This window comes from Lygodium microphyllum, chromosome 9, assembly GCF_053477565.2.
Source record: "Lygodium microphyllum isolate KBCC chromosome 9, Lygodium_microphyllum_v1.1.10, whole genome shotgun sequence".
Classification (NCBI taxonomy): domain Eukaryota; kingdom Viridiplantae; phylum Streptophyta; class Polypodiopsida; order Schizaeales; family Lygodiaceae; genus Lygodium; species Lygodium microphyllum.
In genome coordinates this window covers 101081192-101091763 of record NC_141143.1, presented here as the reverse complement: position 1 = coordinate 101091763, position 10572 = coordinate 101081192, and positions in this window count along the sequence as shown.

Sequence of the window (10572 nt, the reverse complement as noted above, 5' to 3'; positions counted from 1 at the left end):
CTAACCAAGACTAACTGTGGTTAAGTCACTAACTACACTAACTTATTGAATGCCACACACGTGTACAACTGTATCGAGCTAATGTCGGTCACACACATAAAGATAGACTAACTGAAGAGTAACACGAGCTTGATATTCTAACACCTTCAGGTCAACTTGAATCAAGCGAGCCTTTACTAGATCTTTGCCACTATAACCTTCTTTGAAGAGGCACTCAACCCATAGGTTTGGGGGCACATCACCATCAAAAGGATGGTGTTGATTCAAGCCTTCTAAGCTCAAGCCATACTCACTATGAAACTCTTCTTTTATTATGTAGAAGGCCCCTTGACATATCTTGTGCTTCATACATTGAGTTTGCATTTATTTCTAATCTCATTACATAGACTATGTATGATAACAAGGAGCATGTGGCTAGAAATAGAGTACTAAAAGATGGAGTAGGGAAGGAGAGCAAAAGTAAGTCTATATAGGAAGTTCCGAGTACTCATGTGAAGGAGAATGTAACTGGTTAGGAGCCACACCTTAGATAGGCTTTGGCAAAGAGAGCTCATAGCTTGCACTTGCAAGGAGACGATTGAGGATATGCAAGACATATCGAGGACTCACTGCTAGTCCAAAATTGGTTACACTTGGGCCACACCACTACTCTGACGGGACATGCATGAAGTTTCATTTTTTTCTTTCCATGTCTAGAATATTTTTATTATAAAATATTTTACTCTTTTAAATGTAATGGCAACTATGCCCAATGCTACAATCATGTATTTAAGTATAATTGTGACAAAGAAAATATTAATCAATATTTATTATGTAAGATGCCTCTATAAACTAGTAGAGTCCTCTAGTAGTAGTCAACCAAAGCCCTATACCCATATGCAACACCATCCACTCTCTCATTGAAAAACATTGGACCCAAGTGGGCATGTGAGTTCTAGTTCTCTTTTACAGGGAAATCATGGGACACACACCTAACAACAATCTAACACTCATCTAAAAAGGGTCTCTTCATAACTAAATAAAACTAAGATTGGGCTAACATCGCAATTGGTTCATAAATAATGGAGTTGTCTTTTAAACTTTCAAGGCCATTAAGACCAATCTCACTCTACTTCCCTATAACATTGTTAAGTTGGTCCTATCCAACTTAAACTCAGAAGCCATGTTCTAGCAACTCTGTTGTATCTAGTATAGAAAGCTACTTGACTTATAAGGTTTGTCTAGTTCATATATACTTAGTCATTGCCACTAAGTCCTCCGACTTTCCTCAAACAATTTATTTTGGTTATGTAATTAGCAAGGCATACTACCATATTGTGTGAACATATACTAGTAGCTTTCTTTTATTAATCTATTACATAGGGGTTATTAATATATCCTTTAAGCACATATACAAACACTTTAGAAAACAATAATATATCAATCAAATGGTTCATTACAAAACCATCAATTCTACCAAAGTGGCCAAAGTTGTCTTGCCTAAGATGGGACCCTTCAACCCCACAAGAATAGGCCATATGTGATTACACTCCTTCCATCATGGTCATCAGAGATTTATGACCTCAAAGCCCCACGAAGCTCTTCTATGTCTCCAGAGTTTTCCATGTCCCAAGGTACTTACTACTCAATCCTTTGCCCTAAAAAATACTTGAATAGTCACAAAAAGGTAACCACCTATTTCTCTTGCAAGAGTATAGGATTCTCATCGTACAAGGTGACTTTTTCTAGCATCACATAAGTTACTCAAGACTTGTTGATGTGGGAATCTCAAGTATCCTTATGATAGCCACTACTACAATATATGAAGAGTATATCATGGAAATATAAGACAAAAATATGCACGAATTTTGTTTAAAATGTCAAGCCTCACCATCAGCATATGCATCGATATTACATGTGGTCTATGTCCATTGGTATCTACATTTGAATAGGCTATGATATAAGTGTTAAAACAATCGTTGCTCAGTACTAATGAGACCTATCCATGATTATTTTGATGAATATATCAACAATGAATTTTTTCTCCTCAACCCATTGGAAATTTTCAACGATATACCCTTCATCCCTTATAGTGAGATCCTCTTTCTTGTGTGGCTATCATAAGCATGGATTCAAGGTAATTCAACCTCAATCACAATCAAAACCAAAAGTATTCATATGAAAAATAAACCCTATAATGCATGAATGTACCCTTACTTTATATTCTTTTTTATGTTTTCTTTACAAAAAGAGTGACTCGAAAGTTAGTTTCAAGCTCTCTTGATTTTCATTTTGATTAGTTCTTATCTAACTCTATTTTTAAAAATAAAATTCCTATTTTTAATTAGGTTTCACTTTGTAGCCAATATTCGCAATTGGTTAAAATTTATATGCGTGCAATTTTCTTAAAGAAGGTTGGGTAGGTTGAGTTATAACTTTAAGATTTTTTATTCACCCACATTTCTAGGGTATATCAAGATTACGAAAGCTCTTTGGCCATTCATGTGAATAAAAAATTGCTCGTCCATTGTTATGTATCCACTTTTGCTCGTGCAGATTGTCAACCATTGCTACCACCACTACTGCTGAAAGAGAGAGAGAGAGAGGGTTTAGCCTTCTCGCCTGAGAGCTGGATTTTAGGACTTGATTTGGACCCATTCTTGAAGTGTTGAAGCTCCTTTTGGAGATGGAAAGTGCTCGAGAGGTGCTAAAAAGCCAATTTTCATGAAAAATCAAACGGTGGTAGATGGCTTTAGCTAGAGTTTTCCTAAATGCATTTCGACATCAGGAATCCAACGAAAGTCTCGGTTCATCAATCGGAGGTCATTTGATCCCCCATTTAATCCCCGCAAGGTTCGGTATTTAAAGCAGCTACCAAATCGGGAAGCCATAAAGTGCATGGAGAGGCTAGAATACCATATTGGGAAATATGGGAATTTCCTATAAGTTTGGGACATGTGGTTAAATCTTTGGATTTGTCATAACTTGAACACTATAACTCCAATTGCCCATTTTAATGGAGGATTTAAATTGTTCATTTTTAGTCTTTCTCTCTCCTCCCTCTCTCTCTTGTCTATGGGCTGTTCATGCACATTATCTTGAAGGAAGAATCGGGAAGGAGATTGAAGCAAATGATGATGGAGATTAATGGAGATGCTAAAGCTTGATATGCAACATGGAATTGAGAGCAATGGAGGCTCCATCCGTTGGTCACGCAGTTGTTAAATGTGTCTCGGGTTTCATAAAAACACAATATGACTATTTTTTATGAAAGAAATGAAGCTTTTTTTACATTTTATGATGGAAATGATGTTCTTATGCGAGGAAAATTTGTTTGAGTGCTAGTTGCATCATGTTTAATTGTTTTCTATCAAAAAATTCTGATTTCATAATGATTTACATACACTATTTAAATCCCGTAAAACCCAAAATGCGATTTTTAAGGGTAAAATGATAGTTTTGTCGTTTCGGGTGGGTGAAATGTGTTCCTCTAGGGGAAAATGACAAATAAAATCGAATTTTAGTATGCTAATATGATTAGTATAAGGAAAATTAGAAAATAATATTGATTATTATCAAACAAATACTAAAAAATAAGAAAAAATAGAAATATGCTTCATAAAAATAAGGAAAAATATAATGAGTATTTGGGAATGTATGGTATTGGTGAAGCATGAGGTTTAGCCTCTATTTGCCCTATCTCTTTGTCAAATTTCATGATTTATTACTTTTCATACATCAAAACGTGACAAAATGAACCCCTACACCTATGCGACGGAAGCACTACCTAAACGTAGGGGGTGGGGTGTTTGAATGATGCGATTTAGGTATTGTTTATTGCTGATTTTTTTGATGCATATCATGATATAGGGTTCATAGTATTTTAGGATAGTAGCTTGAGCATTGTCTTGGTGCTATCCTTACATCACCGCAATGAGTTAGTAAATGAGCATTAGAAAGGCTAGTTGTACATGACATGTTTTTGATTGAAAATTATGTTTGAGCGCATTAGGATCATCCACTTTTGCATGCGCATATCAACCATGGTATCGGAATATGAAGAACTGGATGCATAGCACCTGTTTTCCGTTATCATGACCTAACGTGTGAGGCAACCTAATCTGTATGGTAGTTGATCGGTTTTTTTGGAATTGTTTGGTAATGACACATGGTATCTCCTGGAATGCGTTCAAAATGAAAGAGTGGAGCTTGTCTCGTATGTACTTTATGTTGAAGCGACACATCTTGGGGCTAATCCCCGAGGTGTAGGAGAGTTGCAGTGGAGTTGTGGCAGTCAGCTCTGAGAGGTGCTTCCCTATGTTTGTGCTACGAGGCACTATGCCTATATGTTATAAGACCGCCCTTTGCTGAGGAGAAGTGATGGTAAACGTTGGACTAATACCTAATACAAATGTAGAATGGACATTAGCATTTAGTGTAGAGTGAGTCTTAGACGCTCCTGGCCCGCGAGGCCGTGTGGTGGGGATTGTCTGTTGTGTGCATGAGCTCCAGCTAGTGCCATAGCCACTGCCATCCCATTTTAGGTCCCATTAGTGGTGCATTTGTCGAGAGCTACCTATAAGTGGCAGTTTCTGAATCTAGGTTGTAAAGGGACCTAAGTTTATAATTTCCATTAGTAGTGTGCTAAGCTGCCCATAAAATGGGGTTCATTCAAGGATGGAAAACCTTGGCTTTCCCTATACAAAACTTATTGATGGATTTAGTTAGTTATGTAGAGTATGAGTCCTCTATAAAAGATAGTTTAGGTGATGAGAAGAGTAACGAGTTAGTGGTTACCCCATCCTCTAATGCGATGGCATGGGCCAAGGTTCACCTTGGTGTGGTCTCTACCCAAGAGAAATCATGTATAACCATCCATCAACCTACAGGGCATGGAACAAGTATTTTGGAAGCTATGGCGGTCATGGCATCAACAAGTGATTATGCTAAAGCCATAGTGCCATGGGAAAAACTCGACATGCAGAGTGTAGTTATGGCTGAAACATCTCATGTGGTGGGGCATCATGCCAAATTTTTAGGTATCACAAGGATGCTAGAAGCCTTGACTATAAAGGGAAAACTGTTGCTTAAAAGGCATAGTCCCCAGGTCCTAAGTGCCAAGGATAAGTTTACTTTTGATGAGGGGAAGAAGCCCCTAGATAAAGGCATCATGGAACTGCCTAGGAAGGGGCAAGATATGGAAGATCCTCCAAGAAAGGATTGGAATGACATGCTAACAGCTATAGGAATCCCTAGACCACTCTGTGAGTTGGCAGAAAGGGATGGCAAGGATAATATTAACCTCCCTACACAAGTAAAGGTGGAAATAGAAGAGGTTGGAGACCCTAAGACACTAGAGCTAGGTCATGAATTTGAAGATTTTAATAGCCCATTGTTTATCCCAAAGGAGAGGACTAAATGCCCTCCTCCTTATAGGGATCTCCCAGTATTTCATGGGTTGGTAAATGCGGACCCAATGTTGCACTTAAAAGAATATGGCCTAACTTTCCTTGCAAGTGGGTTCAATGATATTCATCGGATGCTTGTATTTTCTAGCACTTTGAAGGGAGTAGCTAGAAAATGGTACTAGAACCTCCCAAGGGGGTCTATTAAATCCTTTGAGGAGTTGAGCGATCGATTTTTAGATGAATATGAAAAGAAGGTGCCTATGACCCACATCTTAGGCCAACTTATGCAGATAAGACAACAGTCTTATCCTTCTGCTAAAGAATACGCTAAAGCATTTGACGATATTCTTAGGCTTTGTCCAAGAAGGACTAGTGCATTGCCAGGTGATGTGCTACATGAGCTCTTTATGAGTGGCTTAGGGATTAATATGCAAATCCAAGTGAGGATGCGAGATCCTAGGTCATTGAATGCGGCCAAGGGGCATGCAATTGACTATGAGTAGTATATTGAAAGATGTTGGGAAAAATTTTGGAGTTTCCCCAGCTCATTGCAAGTGCATCTAAATATCCAACCAATTTTGTAAAGAGAAAATCCTTTCACTAATACTAAGACAACCTTGGCAGGGGTGGTGCACAAATCGGACGCTGTATGCGCACGTAGTAAGTGCCGGAAGGTCCCCAAGAACAAAAGAACTCTATTTTTGCACAAAAAACAAGAAAGAAATCTTGCACGACATGAAGCAAGAGACTAATTGGGAACAATTTTCCCCCATGCCTTGTGTGAGCGCTCCACAAAGCATGTATTTTATATATTATTGATCTCCAAGCTCAAAAAATAGTCCAATTTACAATTAGCATGCTTTAGCTTTTGTTTTTGCTTTTGTCCCACTAAAGAATTAAAGCTATTGGACGCCCAAGGAGTCGGCAAATACAATGTCCAATACAAATATTTAAATCATGCGCCCATGTGCATACAAAATAATAAATAAATATCAAGCGCTTTAATAAATAAGCGCGTCAAAATATTAGTGCCAGCCTAAGATGCGCACCCATCAAAAATGATAATAATTTGAATACACGCTATCCTCCAATGCTTCCCAACGCCACCACTGCTTGCTCTATACATCAACTGAAGCATTCACAATTGTTAGAAAAATAATAAAATTAAACCGACAAAAGTGAATACCTAGTAGTCTTCAACTACAAAATAAATAAATTGGTTAGAACTCAATCCTAACCTTAATTTATTAGGAGTGCGCACTCTACACTCATAAACGTCTACTAATTTAAATATGTATTTTGCGGAATCGCCTGCTATGGAATCACCCACTTGCACATTAAATTAACAAGACGCCCGAAAAGGATAGGCATCCCCATCGACTTTTCGCACAAGGAATTCACATTGTGTATGAGCCCCGGTAATAAAATTTTACGAAATCCACCGCAAAACCTCATGGAATCCACCATGGAATATGCCTCCTAGCATCATACCCCCGGGGTGGGATAGCAATTGTCCTCAATTGCTATTCGCTCAATGTGGAGCCAGTAGTGTGGGGAAAGCACTTAGGTCTCGAGCGTGCATCCATTGGGCCTCTTCAACAGGATGATTTTTAAACTTAACCAAATATCTAGAATATCTACGGCCAGTTCTAGTGGTTATAAAGTCAGTATATAGAATAGTTTCAGGCTCAAGGATTTCAGTTTCTTCTTCTAGCAAAGGAGGGTTTTCATATACAGGATGTATAGGTAATTGTCCTCTAAAAGGTCGTAATAAACTAATATGAAAGGTGTTGTGAATTTTCCAGTGTTCTGGTAATTCTAGTTTAAATGCATTGTCATTGATTTTGTGAATGATCTTGAAAGGTCCATAAAATCTAGGGGCTAATTTTACAACGGGGTGTTTGTCAACACTTTGTAATCTTCGCTTTTCAATTCGTAACCAAACATAATCATCAACTTTAAAACTCATAGCTTTTCTTTTCTTGTTAGCTTGTTTTGTGTATGATTGTTGGGCTTTTGCAATCATATCTTTAACTTCATCAAAAATAGTAGCATGCATGTTAGTAATATCATCAGCAACTTGAACTTTGTTTGACAATGATGTAACAGGTGTAGGCAATCTATATCCATAAATAATTTCAAATGGTGCTTTTTGTGTAGCTGTATGTGGTGTGTTATTATATGCAAACTGAAGTAAATGTAAATATGTATCCCATGTTTGCGGTTTTGAAATTGTGTATGCACGCAAAAGATCTAAAATGGTACTGTTAGTAGCTTCTGTTTGGCCATTTGTTTCAGGATGAAATACAGATGAAAAATCAATATTTGTTCCTAAGTTAGCAAACAAAGTAATTCAAAAATTATTGCAGAATCTAGAATCAGATAAGAAATAATAACTTTTGGCAAACCATGGCTAGTGAAAACAGTTTTCAAGAACAGTTGAGCAGCTTGAGATGCAGTTAAGGTTTTCTTGCATGGAATAAAATATGCTTGTTTGCTAAACCTATCAACAATAGTCCAAATCATATCATGATTAGCTTAACTATTAGGTAAACCAATGATAAAATCCATTGAAATTTGTTCCTAGTGTCGTTCTGGAATTGGTAAAGGCATTAATAAACCATACTGTTTACCGTGGTGTCTTTTAACTCTTTGACAAATTAGGCATTCAGATACAAAATTAGATACATCAGTGTCCATGTGTGGCCAATAAAAATCTTCAATCAGTGTATGCAAAGTAGATATAATTCCTTTATGACCTTGGTATGGGAGACAATGAATTTCATGTAGAACAAATGATCGAAATTGAACAATCACACATAATCTTTTTTCATAAAACATAAATCCAGCAGTGTAAGACAATGAATCAATAGGAATCCAATTATTTGCAACTAGTTTATTCCAATCAGCTTGAAAAGTAGGATCTTGGTCATAAGTATCTTTCATAGGGAGAAGAGAGTCAAATGATATCATAGAAATATTGTGAATAGTCAGTCTTCTACTTAAAGTATCGGCAACAATATTCTCTTTTCCGGGTTGATATTGTATAAGTGGATGAAAACTTTGAATAAAAGCAGCCCATTTAATGTGTCGATTGTGGTTGACTAAGGAGATGTCTAATGCTTTGTTGATCAGTTTTGATCATGAATTCAAATCCCATTAAATAATGTTTCCATTGACATAAAGCTTGTACTACAACTAGCAATTCCTTATCATAGGTAGAGTATTTAAGGTCAGTGGGTTTAAGTTTGCAACTAAAGTAGGTGATGGGATGAGAACCTTCTGCTCCTATTCCAGATCCACTAGCATCAATAACTACTAAGAAAAATAGTCTATTGAAGTCAGGTAGTTATAATACAGGAGCATGAGTTAAAGCATGTTTTAGTAAATCAAAGGACTTTTGTTGATTGTCAGACCAATTATACACAATGCCTTTCTTTAATAGTTTTGTCAAAGGTAATGCAAGCAATGAGAAATTCCTCACAAATTTACTGTAAAAGCTAGCAAGACCTAAGACAAAAAAAAAGTCCTAAATATTCAATTTCTGTGTAACGTGTCCACCTGTTCACTCGTAGGACATGTCTTAGCAGCCCATCGAGAACAGAGTCCAGAAAGTACCGCCCGGCACTCCCACAGAAAGTCATGGGGTTTGCGATCTAGGTCCTCCCGAGTCTTCCACACAGCGGAAGCATTTCGGCCATTCCCACTTAGGATCGACCTGAATTAGGGTTTTCCTAATGGTCAAGTTCCTTGGAGGTAACTAGTGTCGAGCCCTATACAAACTATTTTACGTAGAAACATCAAGGTTGAAGCGGATTTATACTGCACTTGGTTCAAGGAGAATGGAAAACGAGAGGGATGCGAAGCTCAACCTCTCTGTCCGTAAGGCATAGTCCCATTTTGTTCCCCTAAAACAACATAAATCGGGACTCTAGTACTCTAGATTCTAGGTCATTGTTCCTTGCTGTCAATTTCCTTCGAGAAAAGTTCCCGGCCACTAACCGGGACCACCCTTCTGCAGGACAGACCCATGGTCACATCCATCGCACTTTCCTCAGGGTTTCTTTAGTTATCTAATTACCTATCACATTTAGTTTGACACGCACAAACAGCTTCCTTAATTAGCCAATTATTCACCGGTTCCTTCACGTAACTTACACATTGACATAGAAAAACAATGTCAAGCAAGTTCCTTTTCAACAATTGATCTTATTTATCAGTCTCTAGAATACATCATATAATCTAGCCCGAAGGCTATTCCATAATCCGCCCAAAGGCAATTCCAGCAATCCTCAGGGATCACTATTCCAAGTTTCCACCCGTAGACTAGTATGCGGGCCTCGAGATCCAATCTCTAGTCACGTCGGCCTCTTGGGCAAGACCTGGAGGCAAGGGATTTCTTGCCAGAGCCCCCCCTGGCACCCAAGCGTCCTCTTGCTCGAAGTAGCACCCATGGAGAGATCTCTCGCAGCGGGTTTGGTCCACGTACCCGGTGCGGCTAACAACCTCCTTGGATAGGGTCAGGCAAATAGTCGGGGGTAACTGATGCTGCCTCTCCCTCCAGGCCTTTAACCTGAAGCATTAATTATCTTTCCATCTTTAGTTCCTTAAGCAAAGATGTACAAACAGTGCTCCTAATTGTACAAACACAATCAATCCAGTGGTCGTTTGTTCAGCCAACTCCTCAGGTATAATTTCTTCTCTCCGAATGCATCCAACATTCGATCCGGGATCAATTGCAACTTGGCAAGATTCCCCAAGGGTTTTGTAAGCAAGATGCTTGTTTACCCTTTTATCCTTGGGTTAGGGTTTATACCCTGTTCTCCCAACTAACAAATACCTTAGGTTTCTTAAATTAAGACAGCAAAATCTTGGGCAACCTCCTCGCTGTAACTCGATTGGTCAACTGCTTGCTAGGTAATTCATAATTACCCTAACTTGGCAAATCAGCCTCAAAGAAGGGTGATGTAGCAGGATGTCTACACATCCTCTTGCAAATTAGACTTGTATGTAGATCTCGCCAACCTTGTTCTAAGGAGTGGCAATACTATTTTGTGATTTAACACAAAATCATGCGACATTGCAACTTGTTGCATGAGACAAGTGTCGCACCTAACTTGCGGGATTATTTCACCCATCAGATGGTATCCTTGGTTTAAGAATTCTTTGGTCAGGATGTAGGGTT